This window comes from Triticum aestivum, chromosome 7D (assembly GCF_018294505.1).
Source record: "Triticum aestivum cultivar Chinese Spring chromosome 7D, IWGSC CS RefSeq v2.1, whole genome shotgun sequence".
Classification (NCBI taxonomy): domain Eukaryota; kingdom Viridiplantae; phylum Streptophyta; class Magnoliopsida; order Poales; family Poaceae; genus Triticum; species Triticum aestivum.
In genome coordinates this window covers 344,474,120-344,489,233 of record NC_057814.1, presented here as the reverse complement: position 1 = coordinate 344,489,233, position 15,114 = coordinate 344,474,120, and positions in this window count along the sequence as shown.

The following is a 15,114-nucleotide window of genomic DNA, read 5'->3' as shown; positions in this document are numbered from 1 at the left end:
GTGGGGGGAAGGGGTCAGGGCGGTTCGCCCGATCCAGAACAGATCGGGGGGGAAGAGAGGAGCGAGGGGGATCGAGGGGATCGTGCGGGAGTGGGAGTGGGGGTGGATCGGTTAGGGTTTGCGGGTGGTGGGGGATAAGGGAGGCGGCTGGGCCGGCCAGCTGGGTTGGGCCGGTTGGCCAAGGCCCGGGTGGGCAGTGGGGGTTTCTGTTTTTTTTTACTTAACTCCATTTGTTTTGTCTTACTTTTAAAAACCTTTCTGTTTTATATCAGTTTCATTTTATATTTTAGTTTTATAAAATAGTTAATTAGCCCCTAAATTAGCATTAGCAATTATGCCACTGCCACAATTATCTTAGGTCCAAGATAAAATAGTTTAACAATTTAATATTTATAAAAGGCATTTAATTAATGTCTTAGCTACTGTTTTAATTATTCAAGGGCATTAAACCACTTTATAAAAATGTTGGTTCACCTCCATAATTAGTTATGGAATATTTGGTTCACTCCGAAGATTTTACTTTTAATATTTGAAAACTTCTATTGTTTGCTTTTATTTAAATTTTGAATTTGTTTCAGTTCTGAACTATCGAGAGTTTATCAACAGTAACCGCGGTGACATGGCATCATTAGCGGGGGGATCACTGTAGCTTAATTATCTGGGCGTCACATTCCACTAGCATCACATTCAAGCTCAAAAGTCTTATTAAAATCAGGAATTTGGAGTAAAGGAGCATGTGTCAACTTATCTTTCAGTACCGTGAAGGCTTCTTCCTGCGGGGTACCCCAAACAAAAGGCACGTCCTTCTTTGTAAGCTCATTGAGAGGTGCAGCAATGGTGCTGAAATCTCTCACAAAACGCCTATAGAATCCAGGGAGGCCAAGAAAACTCCTCACTTGTGTGACCGTTTTGGGCTGCGGCAACTCTCAATAGCTTCAATCTTGGCTTTATCAACTTCAATTCCCTGTGGAGTAACAACATAGCCAAGAAAAGATACTCGGTCGGTGCAAAAGGTGCACTTCCCAAGGTTACCAAACAAACGTGCATCACGTAGAGCAATAAAAACAACACGTAAATGTTCCAAATGTTCTTCCAAAGATTTGCTATAAATCAGTATATCATCAAAATAGACTACCACAAATCGTCCAATGAAAGCACGTAAAACTTCGTTCATCAGTCTCATGAAAGCACTAGGTTCATTAGTTAACCCAAAAGGCACGACTAACCACTCATATAAACCAAACTTAGTTTTAAATGCTGTTTTCCATTCATCTCCTAATTTCATACGAATTTGATGGTATCCACTACGCAAATCAACTTTGGAGAATATTATAGAGCCACTCAATTCATCAAGCATATCATCTAGCCTAGGAATAGGATGACGATAACGAATAGTAATATTATTAATGCCTCTATAATCAACACACATACGCGACGTACCATCCTTTTTAGGCACTAGTATAATAGGAACAGCACAAGGACTAAGAGATTCGCGTATATAACCTTTGTCGAGCAGCTCCTGTACTTGACGCATAATCTCCTTCGTCTTTGCTGGATTGGTACGGTATGGTGCACGGTTGGGTAGCGATGCACCGGGAATTAAGTCAATTTGATGCTCAATCCCTCAAATAGGTGGTAATCCCGATGGCACGTCTTGTGGAAAGACGTCAGCGAACTCCTGCAAAATGTTAGTGACAGCAGGAGGCAAAGAGGAAGGCATGTCCTCGAATGAAAATAATGCCCCTTTGCACACAAAAGCATAGCAAACAGATTTGCTAAAATCTAGATCATCAATATCAGATTTGGTGGCAAGTAAACATGCACTTTTCAATTTAATTTCAGAAGCAACACTAGATGGTTTATTATTAGGCTTCATTTGTTGCTCAAATTCTTTTGCCACAATCTGATTTTCACTCTTATTATGCTCCTGTTTTGCTTTATTAGCTCTATTAATATCATCTTTCAGAATGGAATCAGGAGTCATAGGAAGCAAAGTAATATTTTTGTCCTTATGAACAAGAGTATATTGATTGTTTCTACCATGGTGTACAGAATTTTTATCAAATTGCCACGGTCTACCAAGTAATAAGGAACATGCTTGCATAGGTACCACATCACAATCAACATAATCAGCATATGTAGAGATACTAAAATGCACACGAACGGTACATGTTACCTTAACCTTGCCGCTGTTGTTGAACCATTGGATGTAGTAAGGATGTGGATGCGGTCTTGTGGTGAGAGAGAGCTTCTCCACCATCTCCATGCTAGCCAAGTTGTTGCAGCTCCCTCCATCTATGATGACGCGAATAGAACGTTCCTTCACAACTCCCTTTGTATGGAACAAATTATGCCTCTGATTTTGCTCAGCTTGTGTAACCTGCACACTCAAAACACGTTGAGCAACTAAACATTCATACCTGTCAGCATCTTCAGCAGCCATGTATTGCGTCTCATGATCAGAATCATCTCCACCGTGTTCTTCATGTGTAATAAGAGCCAAAGTCTCCTCATCATAGTCACTAGCGGACTCATACCCACCATCCTTAGTTGCAATCATCGCACGCTGAGATTTGCATTCTCTCGCAAAATGTCCTCTTCCCTTACAACGATGACAAATAATATCACTTGTGTGCCCTGTTGATGCCATGGAAGAAGAAGAGCTTTGTGCAGGCCCGATAGGTGTGCTCTTGGCAGAGAGTGGTGGTTGTGCCAGCTTTCTTGTATCACGGCTGGTGGTGGCTCCTGATGGAGCTGCTGGTGTAGTGGAAGTAGAGAATGCACGTGGTGTCCATGATGAAGATCGACCTGCAGAAAAGTTAGTTCGCGCCAATGCCTGTCGATCCTGCACTTCACGCTCAGCTTTACATGCAAGATGGAATAAACGAGTGATATTATTATACTCCTTATACTCTAGAATGGTCTGAATCTCTCTATTTAATCCACCCATAAAATGTGCAGGCATAGCTTCATTCTCCTCAACAATACCACATCTAATCATGCCAATTTGTAATTCCTGATAATATTCTTCTATAGAATTTTTTCCTTGTCTTAAATGCTATAATTTTTGAATTAATTCATGTTGATAATATGGTGGAACCCAACGAGTACGCATAGCAGTTTCCAAAGTAGCCCAAGTAGCTGGAATAGAATATAATCTACAATGTTCAGACCACCAAACACATGCAAAACTAGTGAAAGCACAAACAGCAGCAGGAACACGTCTCTCCTCAGGATATTGTAAACATGTAAAACGTTGTTCAGTTTCTAACTCCCAAGTAAGATATATATCAGGAACATATCTACCCTCAAATGGTGGAATATTCAGTTTCAGTTTAGGGAGATGGTCATGATCTCGTACCTGAGGGGCAGCCCTACCATTGCCATTATTTGCATGTGGACGACCTGGTGGTTGTGGTGCTGGTGGTTGCACGTAGTTCTGATTTTGATCAACCTCATCCTCGTAATCTCCCGCATAATCATCCTCCTCTGCATCAGCAGCAGGAGCCACAGAAGTATCAACAGGAGCACCAACAGTTTGGCCAAGCGCAAGAGGGACACGGCTCGCTCGGTGGAGGGCTGTTTCGCGACGTGGAGGTAGTCGTCGTCGTTGTTGTTGTTGTTGTTGTTGTTGTTGTTGTTGTTGTTGTTGTTGTTGTTGTTGTTGTTGTTGTTGTTGTTGTTGTTGTAGAGGTGCGTTAGGTGCAGCCGGTGGTGGTGGTGGAAGACGCGCGAGCAATTCATTAAACTTGTTATCGAGCTTTGTTTTGAACGCCTTCTCAATTCCATCTATATTCTCCATGGCCTCTTCAAATCTATTTAGCACATCTTCCACCTGTCCACTCATCATTTGCTGAAACTTATCATGTAACTCTTTGCTTGTCATGTTCTCCCAGTCAGTCTCGTCGGCTTGTGATCCTGTCATGGTTAGCAGCAATAGAAACACACAAGAATATGATCCTACAGACTACCAGGAAGTGGTGGGGATGGTGTGGTGGACAGTCACAAATCCGTCAAGCGAATCTCAAATTCTTACCAGTTCTTACCCAGCAGCAGGCGGTGATCGGCAACCGTTGTAGTCAAAACTCTCAAAGCTTGGATAGAGCGATTACCAGGGAGAGTCAAACGCACGACGTAGATGTATGTGGAGCTAGGAAGGCTTATAATATGGTAGCAAAAAGGGTCAGCAATAATCAATTCAGAGATGCAAAGTTGAATAAACGCTCAACGACGGTACTATGCTGGTCCTAGGCTAGACCGTGCTAGAGACGCGAGCCTAGAACACTAACAAAATCACGGCGCTGCACGTAAACAAGGGAGGAGCACACTCTGAATTTTTTTTTCTCTTTTTTTCTTTTTTTTGCACTTTTTTCCCTCTTTTTTTTTGCTCCGCAACAATTTTTTTCGAAAAAGTCTACAAATGGTCTAAAAACTGCCTAGCCAGAATTTTCCAGACTTCGTTTTTTTTTTGAGTTTGGAACTATTTTTCTACTGCGGGTAGCACGGAAGTTGGGGAGTCCTTCTCTGTCACGACTCGGAGTATGGCGTGATCTGGAAATCCAAAACAGAGTAACAAAATACTGGACTCGGAGTATGACTGGTGGCGGAGATGAATCTGGTGGAACGCGGACTGGTGGCAGAAATATGTTGCAGGTGGACTCGGATTGGCGTGATGGCAGCGAATATGTGGTGGCGTATATGGACTCGGATTGGCGGTGAATATGTGGTGGTGGTATATGGCAGCGGTGATGAAGTTGGTGCGGTGGTGGTATATGGCAGCAGCGATGATGATGATGCAGTGGTGATATATGGCAGCGGCGACGTGACAACCTGTGAACAGAACTCGAAACTCTAAAGGACTAGACGCTAAGACCAGCAACTTGACACGACGATGCAACTGCAGATTCAACAAAGCAAATACAGAAAAGATTATGCAAAGGCAGATTGGTTCGGATAGGATGAACTAACCCTAATTTTTTTTGGCTTTTTCGTGGACTATAGGTATGAAGAACAGACTCGATCTAAACTACGAAAAACTGTAAAATCTCACCGAGCAAACTGGAAATCTGATACCACTTGATAGAGGCAAAGGTGTCCCGTCTTTCGATGAGATGGTGGCTATCGTTTTGGAGGAAGTCGACTTTGATGATCTGACTATGAACGTGCGAGGACGTCGCGCCTTAGCAATCGCTAAACCAACTCTGAGAGGTTATTGACCACGCCGGAGCACGATCAACCTGACCACGAAGGTCTGTTTCCTGCAGGAAAACAAAGAACAAGCAAGAAACTAAGATTGCAATATGGATATTGCGAATATAAGAGGAAAGCTTTATTGATCAAAGGTGGGGTTGTGTGACGCCTTTGTCTGGTCGTTGAACACAAACGAAGTACGCGAAGTTGCAACTATGGCGAACTTTAATCTAAACAAAACCCAAAGTATAAACGGTGCCCTAAGGGCTGTATATATGGAGGAAGAGAGGGGGAATTTTGTGGCCCTTGGGGAAGGGGTCCGAAACCAACCCTATCTCTCGTTTCCCCATTCATACGGACTCTAAAAGCAGCCTATACTTATGTATTTCGAAATTACATGGGCCTGGCCCAATAATAAGGTGACGCAGCACCTAGAATAGCCTCTGGACGAAATTTATGAAGTGGCATCTTGTATATTTCGTCCAAGGCTTCATGCACTCCTTATGGTGGCTTCAAAGTCCTGAAATCATCACTTGTAACTCCGTTCTTGTTCCCCTTGCGCATGCCATCAACTCCATGCTTGTTCTTGCTCCAATGTTCATCCTTCTCCAAGCTAGGCCCTTCATTTGTATGCAAAACAAATGTATCCAATTTAGGCAGCATCATATTCTCATGAAGATTAGAATCATTACCAAGAAACGAAAGTACCTGGTAATTTAATTGGCGTGCGCGAGCTCTAGTAATTGGTCCGGTATATGTAACAGTAGGGGCTGTGGGTGTAACAATGGTATTGATGTCCTCATCATATACCTTCCTGAAAACAGCCACCATACCTACCTATTATGGCATTTCCATAGCCATTCCGAGATATATTGCCATGCAACTTCCACCATTTCGTTTTATTATGACACATACCATCATTGTCATATTGCTTTGCATGACCATGTAGTTGCCATAGTATTTGTGGCAAGGCCGCCGTTCATATTTTGTATACATGTCACTCTTGATCATTGCACATACTGGTACACCACCGAAGGCATTCATATAGAGTCATATCTTGTTCTAGTATCGAGTTGTAATTCTTGAGTTGTAAGTAAATAAAAGTGTGATGATCATCATTATTAGAGGATTGTCCCATGTGAGGAAAGGATGATGGAAGCTATGATTCCCTCACAAAGTTGGGATAAGTCTCCGGACTTTATAAAAAATGAAACAGGCCAAAGAAGCCCCAGAAAATAAGAGAAAAAGAGAGAAGGGACAATGTTACTATCCTTTTCCACACTTGTGCTTCAAAGTAGCACCATGTTCTTCATGATAGAGAGTCTCCTCTTTTGTCACTTTCATATACTAGTGGGAATTTTTCATTATATAACTTGGCTTGTATATTCCAATGGTGGGCTTCCTCAAATTTCCCTAGGTCTTCATGAGCAAGCAAGTTGGATGGACACCCACTTAGTTTCTTTTTGAGCTTTCATACACTTATAGCTCTAGTGCATCTGTTGCATGGCAATCCCTACTCACTCACATTGATATCTATTGATGGGCATATCCATAGCCCGTTAATATGCCTAGTTGATATGAGACTTTCTCCTTCTTTTTTTGTTCTCCACAACCACCATATTCTATTCCACCTATAGTGTTATATCCATGGCTCACACTCATGTATTGAGTGAAAGTTGAAAAAGTTAGAGAACACCAAAAGTATGAAACAATTGCTTGGCTTGTCATCGGGGTTGTGCATGATAAAATACTTTGTGTGATGAAGATGGAGCATAGCCAGACTATATGATTTTGTAGGGATAACTTTCTTTTGCCATGTTATTTTGAGAAGACATGATTGCTTTATTAGTATACTTGAAGCATTATTGTTTTTATGTCAATATTAAAATTTTGTTTTGAATCATATGGATCTGAATATTCATGCCACAATAAACAAGATTACATAGATAAATATGTTAGCAACATTCCACATCAAAAAATTTGTTTTTATCATTTACCTACTCGAGGACGAGTAGGAATTAAGCTTGGGGATGCTTGATACGTCTCCAATGTATCTATAATTTTTTTTATTGTTCCATGCTATTATATTATCTGTTTTGGATGTTTTATATGCATTAATATGCTATTTTATATTATTTTTGGGACTAACCTATTAACCTAGAGCCTAGTGCCAATTTCTGTTTTTTCCTTGTTTTTTGAGTTTTACAGAAAAGGAATACCAAACAGAGTCCAAACGGAATAAAACTTTCGCGATGATTTTTCTTGGGCTAGAAGACACCCAGAGGACTTAGAGAGGGGGATAAAAGGTTCCTGAGGAGGCCACAAGCCTGCTAGGCGCGCCCTACGGGGGGGCGCCCTGAGGGCTTGTGGGCCCCTCGGGAGTCCTCCAACCCTAACCTTTGCGCTATAAATTCAGAAATATTCCCCCAACATCAGAAGCATCCACGAAAATACTTTTCCGCCGCTCTAAGCCTCTGTTCCCGTGTGATCCCATCTTGGGGCCTTTTCCGGCACCCTGCCGGAGGGGGATTCGATCACGGAGGGCCTCTACATCAACCTTGCTACCCTTCCGATGAAGCGTGAGTAGTTTAGCACAGATCTACGGGTCCATAGCTAGTAGCTAGATGGCTTATTCTCTCTCTTTAATCTTCAATACAATGTTCTCCTCAATGTTCTTGGAGTTCTATCCGATGTAATATTCTTTTGCGGTGTGTTTGTCGAGATCCGATGAATTGTGGATTTATGATCAGATTATCTATGAATATTATTTGAGTCTTCTCTGAATTCTTTTATGCATGATTAAATATCTTTCTATTTCTCTTTGAATTATTGGTTTGGTTTGGCCAACGAGATTGGTTTTTCTTGCAATGGGAGAGGTGCTTAGCTTTGGGTCCAATCTTGTGGTGTCCTCACCCAGTGACATAGTAGGGGTAGTGAGGCACGTATTGTATTGTTGCCATCAAGGATAAAATGATGGGGTTTTCATCATATTGCTTGAATTTATCCCTCTACATCATGTCATCTTACTTAAGGCATTACTTCGTTCTTATGAACTTAATACTCTAGATGCATGCTGGATAGTGGTCGATGTGTGAGTGGGAGCTCTGTAGCATTTCTAATATTATATGTGGATGACATATTGCTGATTGGAAATGATATAGAATTTCTGGGCTGCTTATATATTGGGCATCAAGATCTATAGAGATATATCAAGATGCTTAATTGGACTTTCACAAAGCACATACCTTGATAAAGTTTTGAACAAGTTCAAAATGGATCAGTCAAAGAAAGGGTTCTTGCCTGTGTTACAAGGTGTGAAGTTGAGTCGGACTCAATGCCCGACCAGTGCAGAAGATAGAGAGAAAATGAAAGTCATTCCCCATGCCTCAGCCATAGGTTCTATCATGTATGCAATGTTGTGTACCAGACCTGATGTGTGCCTTGCTATAAGTTTAGCAGGGAGGTAGCAAAGTAATCCAGGAGTGGATCACTGGACAACGGTCAAGAACATCCTGAAATACCTGAAAAGGACTAAGGATATGTTTCTCGTTTATGGAGGTGACAAAGAGCTTGTCGTAAATGGTTACGTCGATGCAAGCTTTGACACTGATCCGCATGACTCTAAGTTACAAACCGGATACGTATTTATATTGAATGGTGGAGCTGTAAGTTGGTGTAGTTCCAAGCAGAGCGTCGTGGTGGGATCTACGTGTGAAGCGGAGTAGATAGCTGCTTCGGAAGCAGCAAATGAAGGAGTTCATATCCGATCTAGGTGTAATACCTAGTGCTTCGGGTCCAATGAAAATCTTTTGTGACAATACTGGAGCAATTGCCTTGGCAAAGGAATCCAGATTTCACAAGAGGACTAAACACATCAAGAGACGCTTCAATTCCATCTGTGATCAAGTCAAGGAGGGAGACATAGAGATTTGCAGAATACATATGGACTGAATGTTGCAGACTCGTTGACTAAGCCTCTTCCACGAGCAAAACATGATCAGCACCAAGACTCCATTGGTGTTAGAATCACTACTATGTAATCTAGATTATTGACTCTAGTGCAAGTGGGAGACTGAAGGAAATATGCCCTAGAGGCAATAATAAATTTGTTTATATTTCCTTATATCATGATAAATGTTTATTATTCATGCTAGAATTGTATTAACCGGAAACTTAGTACATGTGTGAATACATAGACAAAACACAGTGTCCATAGTATGCCTCTACTTAACTAGCTCGTTAATCAAAGATGGTTAAGTTTCCTAACCATAGACATGTGTTGTCATTTGATGAACGGGATCACATCATTAAAGAATGATGTGATGGACAAGAGCCATCCGTTAGCTTAGCATAATGATCGTTTAGTTTTATTGCTATTGCTATCTTCATGACTTATACATATTCATCTGATTATGAGATTATGCAACTCCCGAGTACCGGAGGAACACTTTGTGTGCTATCAAATGTCACAACGTAACTGGGTGATTATAAAGATGCTCTACAGGTGTCTCCGAAGGTGTTTTTTGGGTTGGCATAGATCAAGATTAGGATTTGTCACTCCATGTATCAGAGAGGTATCTCTGGGCCCTCTCGGTAATGCACATCACTATAAGCCTTGCAAGCAATGTGACTAATGAGATAGTTACGAGATAATGAATTACGGAACGAGTAAAGAGACTTGCCGGTAATGAGATTGAACTAGGTATGATGATACCGATGATCGAATCTCGGGCAAGTAACATACCGATGACAAAGGGAATGGCGTATGTTGTTATGCGGTTTGACCGATAAAGATCTTCGTAGAATATGTAGGTGCCAATATGAGCATCCAGGTTCCGCTATTGTTTATTGGCCGGAGATGTGTCTCGGTCATGTCTACATAGTTCTCGAACCCGTAGGGTCCACACGCTTAACGTTCAATGACGATTTGTATTATGAGTTATGTGTTTTGGTGACTGAAGTTTGTTCGGAGTCCCGGATGAGATCACGGACATGACGAGGAGTCTCGAAATGGTCGAGAGGTAAAGATTCATATATTGGAAGGTTATATACGGACACCGGAATGGTTCCGAAGAAGATCGGGGATTTTTCGGAGTATCGGGAGGTTACCGGAACCCCCCGGGAAAGTTAATGGGCCTATTGGGCCATAGTGGAGGAGAGGAGGCAGGCCACGGGAGGATCCCCCCCCTTGCCCAATCCGAATTGGACAAGGGGAGGGGGCGCGGCCCCCCTCTTTCCTTCTCCCTCTCCCCCCTTTCCCCTTTCCCTCTCCGTTGGAAGGAAGGAAGGGGGGCCGAATCCTACTTGGACTAGGAGCCCAAGTAGGACTCCCCCTTGGCGCGCCCCTCCTAGGCCGCCGGCCTCCTCCTCCCTCCTTTATATACGGGGGCGGGGGGCACCCCAAAGGCACAACAAGATCTGTCTTAGCCGTGTGCGATGCCCCCCTCCACAGTTTACTCCTCCGGTCATAGCGTCGTAGTGCTTAGGCGAAGCCCTGCGCGGATCACATCACCAACACCGTCGCCACACCGTTGTGCTGACGGAACTCTCCCTCGACCCTCTACTGGATCAAGAGCTCCATGGATGTCATCGAGCTGAACGTGTGCTGAACACGGAGGTGTCGTACGTTCGGTACTTGGATTGGTTGGATCGTGAAGACATTCGACTACATCAACCGCTTTAACATAACGCTTCAGCTTTCGGTCTACGAGGGTACGTGGACACACTCTCCCCATCTCGTTGCTATGCATCTCCTAGATAGATCTTGCATGATCGTAGGAATTTTTTTGAATTACTACGTTCCCCAACACTGTGCTCTAAAGATATAAGTGAAGCACAAGAGCAACTGCATGGCTCAAAAGATATAGGTGAAGCTCATAGAGTATTCTAACAGATCCTGATGAATGAATGTCTCTCTCAAAAGGTGTGTCCAAAAAACAATGATTGTGGCAAACTAACAAGCAAACAAAATAAAACTATGGTACAAGACTCTCCAAGTAAAACTCATATCATGTGATGAGTAAAAATATAGCTCCAAGTAACATACGGATGAATTGTGGACGAAAGAGGGGATGCCATCTGGGGCATCCCCAAACTTAGACGCTTGGGTCTTCCTTGAGTATTACCTTGGGGTGCCTTGGACATCCCCAAGCCTAGGGTCTTATCGCTCTTTATTCCTTCATCCATTGTGATCTCACGCAAAACTTGAAAACTTAAGCATACAAAAATCAACAGAAACTTCGTGAGATCCGTTAGTATAATCGATAAATAATAAAATTTAGGTACAATTGTAAACCCATTCATAATTATTCTTGTAAACCTGCTCTATTCTAACTTCTCCATGACTTATACCCCCCGATATAATCCATAGCATCATTAAAATAAGCACACTATGCAATAAAAAACAGAATCTCTCTAAAACAGAACAGTCTGTCATGGTCTGAACAAACACTATACTTATGAAACTCAAAAATCTGAAAACTTAGGACAAAGTGGGCAATTTTTATATCAATCATGTGTAAACATTTCAGAATATTATCACGTTCCAGTAAGAAATGAAAATTCCTGCACTGGGCGCAAAAGTTTCTGTTTTTGCACAAAATCAAGTCAACTATCATCCAAATCATCCCAAAGGCTCTACTTGGCACAAACACTAATTAAAAGATAAAAACAGAATCATTATAGTAGCAATAATGATGTCATCACACAATAACAAAAATGATAACTATTGTGTTGTCTTCCAACAAGCTCTTTCTTTGTAGCCATTAAGATAGGCTTGGGATTACAGCGATGCTCACATTTATGATAAGAATTAAAGCACAAAGAGAGCATCATATAACATGGAACAAAAACATTTAAGTCTAGCATACTTCCTATGCATAGGCATTTTATAAGCAAACAAATTATCAAGACAAGAATTATCTAGGATATGCAAGGAAGAACAAAACATGAACAATTTGAACTTCAAGAGAGGTAATTGAACATGGAAATTCCTATAACCGTATTTTCCTCTTTCAAAATAGTTAAATCTAGGATCATAATCAAATTCAACAATATAGATATCATATAATATATTCTCTTTGTGATCCACATGCATGAAAGCTATATGATCTTTAGAGGTAGTGGGATTAACATTAACTAAAGTCATGACCTCTCCAAACCCACTTTTATCAAAAATTCCATAAGATTGATAATTCTAAAAAGTAGTGGGATCATTATTACCTAAAGTTGATGCTCTTTCAAACCCACTTTCAGTAGTATTGCAAATATCATTATGAATAATAGATTCATTATGAAGCTCAAACGAATTTTCAAGGTCACAAGAAGCATCATAATTATCTCCCCGATCATGATCATTAGCACAATTGATATTCATAGAATTTATGTTAATACAATTAAAATAATGATTTTCACTCAATAAATGTATCCCAATAGCATTTCTTTTACCACTTCTTCATTCTTAGCTATTGGTTTATAACCTACAGCAAGTTTGAAAAGATTGGCAAGTGGATGAGGATCCATTGTCTTTCCTTTTCCTTTTTATTTTTGTTTTGGTGTGATAAAAATAAGGATAACATAACTAGGCAAACAAAAAGTAGAACAAGTAAATGATAATGTGTGTGTAGGGACCTTGAGTTGTTTGATGATGTCTCCCTGGCAACGGCGCCAGAAATTCTTTCTGCTAATTGTGAGCTGCGTTGGGATTTTCCTTGAAGAGGAAGGGTGAAGTAATATAGTAGTGAATAGTATTTTCCTCGGTGATAATCAAGGTTATCGAACCAATAGGAGAACCACGCAAACACCTAGTCAACAGTGCCTGCGCACACAAGAGAAAATACTTGCACCCAACACGGGCAAGAGGGTTGTCAATCCCCTTGTACTCGTTAATTGCAAGCATCATATCTGGTAATAGGTAATAGGTAAATTGCAAAGTAAAAACAATTGCAGCAAGTTATTTTTGGTTTTTGTAATATGATTAAAGTAGACCCATGGGACATAGGTTTCACTAGAGGCTTTTCTCTCATAAAAATAGTATACAGTGGGTAGACAAATTACTATTGGGAAATTGATAGAAAAGCACATAGTTATGACGTTATTCATGGCAATGATCATGTATATAGGCATTACATCCGTGACAAGTTGACCGGCTTCTGTCTGCATCTACTACTATTACTCCACTTCACGAGTGCTTCTATGCTTGTCTCTATACGTATTAAGTTCATAACAAATAGAGTAATGCATGAAGTGTGATGACATAACATAGACAGAATAAAACCAAACAATATGATTAAACGTGTCGTTTTCTCCTTAGTAGCAACAGTACAATACGTGCCTCGCTACCCCTTCGGCCACGAGGTTAGGACACCACAACATTGAACCCACTACAAAGCACCTCTCCCACTAAAGATAAATCAATCTAGTTGGCCAAACCAAATGGATAGATCAGAGAGAAATACAAAGCTATAATAAGCACGCATAAAAAATTTCAGGAGAGACTCAATTACTTTCAATGAATAATTTGATCATGAACCCACAATTCATCGGATCCCAACAAACACACCGCAAAAGAAGATTACATCTAATAAAACTCAAAGAAGAACATTCATTGCGGATTAAAGAGAGAGAAAAAAACCATCTAGCTAATCACTATGGACTAGTAGGTCTGTGGTAAACTACTCACACATCATCGAAGGTGCAACAAGGTTGATGTAGAAGCCCTTCGTGATCGATTCCCCCTCCAACAGAGTACCGGAAAAGGCCTCCAGATGGGATCACGGAAGAACAGAAGCTTGGGGCGGCGGAAAAATTGTTTCGGGTGGCTCTCTCGTACGTTTGCTGGCCTCCCCCCGAGGTTTCTAGGGTCCTTTCTGGTCCAAAAAAATCATCGTAAAGTTTCATCGTGTTTGGACTTCGTTTGGTATTGATTTTCTGCGAAACAAAATAACAGGCAAAAACAAGAATTAGCACTGGGCACTGAGTTAATAGGTTAGTTCCCAAAAATGATATAAAATTGCACATAAAGTATCTAAGATTGATAATACAATAGCACAGGACAATAAAAAATTATAGAGATGTATCAGGGGAGTAGCCAAAGAGGAGGATCAAATGATTTGCAGAAGACCTTGGATCAAAGATGTCCTCAGACATGAAATCAACATAGCATCAAGATAGTTGAATTCGCCTGCGAAGCCTAAGACCGAACATGAAGCTGCTCCAATGAGTCGATCGATGTCCTCAGCTTAAAGACCAGTTCAGGGGCTACTAACGGTGTCCTGTACTAGGGGGTGCTAGACACGTCAGCCTGCTAGTCATGGGTCGGTCGAGGACCCCTAGACAACCGAAGAATGTGCCATGATCACCATGACTCCCAGTGTACTCAATATGGAACCCTTCAAAGTCTTGGTGCATACTTCAATATATGTTCAAGTCATCGGCAAGCTTATCCCTAGATGTAACCGACTTATTGTATCCCTAGGTATCCCCAGCCCCTATGTAAGTCGAGGGGTTTGGCTCGTAGGTAGAGGATAGACACATTCATACAATCTCAAGGTAGATCATGTTGTACTTTATACTCCATCACAATCATACAAAAGCAGGACATAGAGTTTTACCTGTTCGAGAGGGCCCGAACCTGGATAAACATCGTGTCTCTTGTTCGCCATGTTACCATCTAGCCGAGATCACCAGCTCGGGACCCCCTACCCGAGATCTGTCGGATTTAACCCTGACACCTGGTGATCATCTTGACCTCCAAGCTGGTGGGGGCGGCCGCCCTAGATTGCATCTTCCTCTGTAAAACTCTAGCCTCCACCGTGTATATAAGGGGATGCTAGGGAGTTCTCATTCCCATCTATTCTCATATAGACCAACTCTTGGTAGTCATCTTAACTACACCATTGTAACATCTCGCACAAGGTATCCCTC